The following is a 2,682-nucleotide window of genomic DNA, read 5'->3' as shown; positions in this document are numbered from 1 at the left end:
ATATCAATCCAGGAACTATTTTTTCATTCCATTGATTCAGTGCTGTTGCAAATTGCAAATCTCTTTTCCTCTTTTGGGTGTAATCCTTATGTGCTTTTACTATCATGCTTCCAATCTTGGTTGATTGTTGCTTTTAGAAAAAATCAGCATTTCATTATAGTAGGTGTTGTGTTTCCGGTCAATTATAATGCTATCTTCTCAACCTTAAAGTGAAAATTTTCAGTGTCAGGTTTCAAATGCTAACCAGGAGATTCTGAGTCTTGTTGGCAAACATATGTACCTTGCTATACCTTGCAGAAATTGCATTTGGCAGCATATTAAGTCCCTTCCTTAAAAACCCAACTGTCTGGCCCTTTGGTTTTGGCAAACGCCTGCATGCTAGTACAGTACAAGCATAAAACAAATAGGTACAGAAGAAAGATACAAACAAAATAAGCTTCTAAGTGCCAATATTGGTGTTTCTAGTATGCATCTGAATGCAATTTTGACAGCTTCTAAATGAGCTATTGTGGGTGAGTAAACATTCTGAAACTAAATCTTGTGGAACTTAAAATGCTCTCAAATGCTCCCAAATGCTCAAATGCTCCCAAATGCTCCCAAATGCTCTCAAATGCCTGGCCAACCTTGGTCACTAAATCTTGTGGAACTTGATTCCCATCTATATCAAAGAGTGCATAGCTGCAAAATAGAACCATGAGAAGTTTAAACCAGAACAAAGGAATAATGAGAAATTACGGGCTAGACACATGAGAAACCATCCACTTCATCCATGACCGTCATTGTCTAGCCCTATGAAGCATAAAATTCCAAGATCTATTTTAATCTACCATCCACATGATAAACACACGAGAGTAGAACACTCAAAAGGTAGGCCAAAAACAGAGCAGTAGAAACTGTAAAGCCAAAAATCAATCTGATGGTACATCCTAACCATCTCAAAATTGGGTCAGAGAAAAAAAAAGGCTGTCCAACTCTACTACATGCAAATCTAGTATAAAGTCATAGAACATAGGATAAAACAAGATACTATTTTTGTGGGTAGAACATGAAGGCATGACAGCAGTAAGGTAGATCACTAAAAGAAAAAAAAAACACAACTCTTGGAAAACCAGCAGAAGGACATGACAGCAGTAAGGAAGAACATTCGTTCACTTTCAAAGTCTTGGTGGATTTGAACCACCATAACCTGAGCATTAACCCAGGTGCTCTACCATTTTTAGCTAAAGACTTCTTACCTACAAAAAACATTGTTAGTACATTATAGTAATAAGGAAATAATCATAATAATAACCCCACATATGGTTGGCAATGATGGAACCAACTTCATTAATGAAATAGTAGTCCTATTTACAAGGATGTTATATAGAAGACCTAGCACGAAAGAATTAACACCCAAATACACAGGAAGATGGTTAAACCATAATAATGGTTGACCAATGACTAATCCACTACTACTTGGTTCCGCACTTTTGGACTATAGGGTAGTTGACGAATAGCCGAGATGACCCGTGTGCTCCTATTAACACTTTCATTTGAATGACTTGTTCATGTGTCTATAGTGTCTGTGCAGTTCCTCATCGCTGGGTCCAACCAAATGAAAGAGCCGGGATATTTTTCAACTAATAGACATTTGTAAAATCGTCGATTAGGATTCTTCAACGTTCGAGAAGTCCGGATGACCATCAACCCTTCACCATAGTTACACATCCGCTGTTGTGCATCCATTTATCTGTAAAATGCAATACCCCTAAGAGAAGTTTACATAAAAAAAGGGCTCCAACAAAGACAAAAAAAAATCTAATTGATATGGATATTTGATGGACAACATACTCTACAGAGTATGTAATGCTTAAATTAACATGATATAAGAGAAGATGCCAAAAGGAAACTATTAAAAAAAAATTTCAAGGCAGAAAACAAACATCAATGTATGGTTTATAGAATATCCTTTACATGTCATATGTCACTGATAAGTGGCTAAGAACAACCCTTTCTCCTAATATTTCAGCATTCAAAACCACAAAGCAACTTGTTTCAAAGTATAATGTAAATACTTCAAAAAATACATCATAAAAAGCAAAGGATGCAATCAACAAATTCTGATCTTAATTGATGAATCAAATACATCCAAGGAAAATAACCCTAAATCTGCATTCCCGTCTTCACACATTCATGGTTTTCTTACCGTCACATTCTGCTAATCGTAATGTGACTGTAAGAAAATAACCAAAGAGGAAAGTTTTACCTTCGAGCACAGAGACTGACAAAAAAAATTTCTCTCTGGTAAAGTAGCGAGGATTCTGCAAAGAAAAAAAAGAGAGAGAGGGATTTGACATTAACATGAAAGAGAGGGTTGTTCATTAGAGTTGAGTATTTCATACCTTTGCAAAGAGCGCTTCGTAACACAAGGAGAGAGCGACTCGAGAGATGAGTCGAGCGAGGAACACAGAGAGAGAGAGAGAGAGAGGGAGAGTCGAAAGAGAGGGTTAGGGCAGAAAAATCCATAACAGAGAGGGAGAGTCGAGAGAGAGAAAGAGAGAGTCAAAAGAGGAGAGAGAGAAAAGCTTCGTGCAAAGAGACTGAAAATAACCAGAGAGGAGAGTTTTACCTTTGTGCATAGAGACTGCAAAAAAAAATTCTCCCTAGGAAAGTAGCGAGGATTTTGCAAAGAAAAAAAAAAAA

Source organism: Macadamia integrifolia, chromosome 5 (assembly GCF_013358625.1).
Source record: "Macadamia integrifolia cultivar HAES 741 chromosome 5, SCU_Mint_v3, whole genome shotgun sequence".
Lineage (NCBI taxonomy): Eukaryota > Viridiplantae > Streptophyta > Magnoliopsida > Proteales > Proteaceae > Macadamia > Macadamia integrifolia.
Note: the sequence above shows the minus strand (reverse complement) of the source record.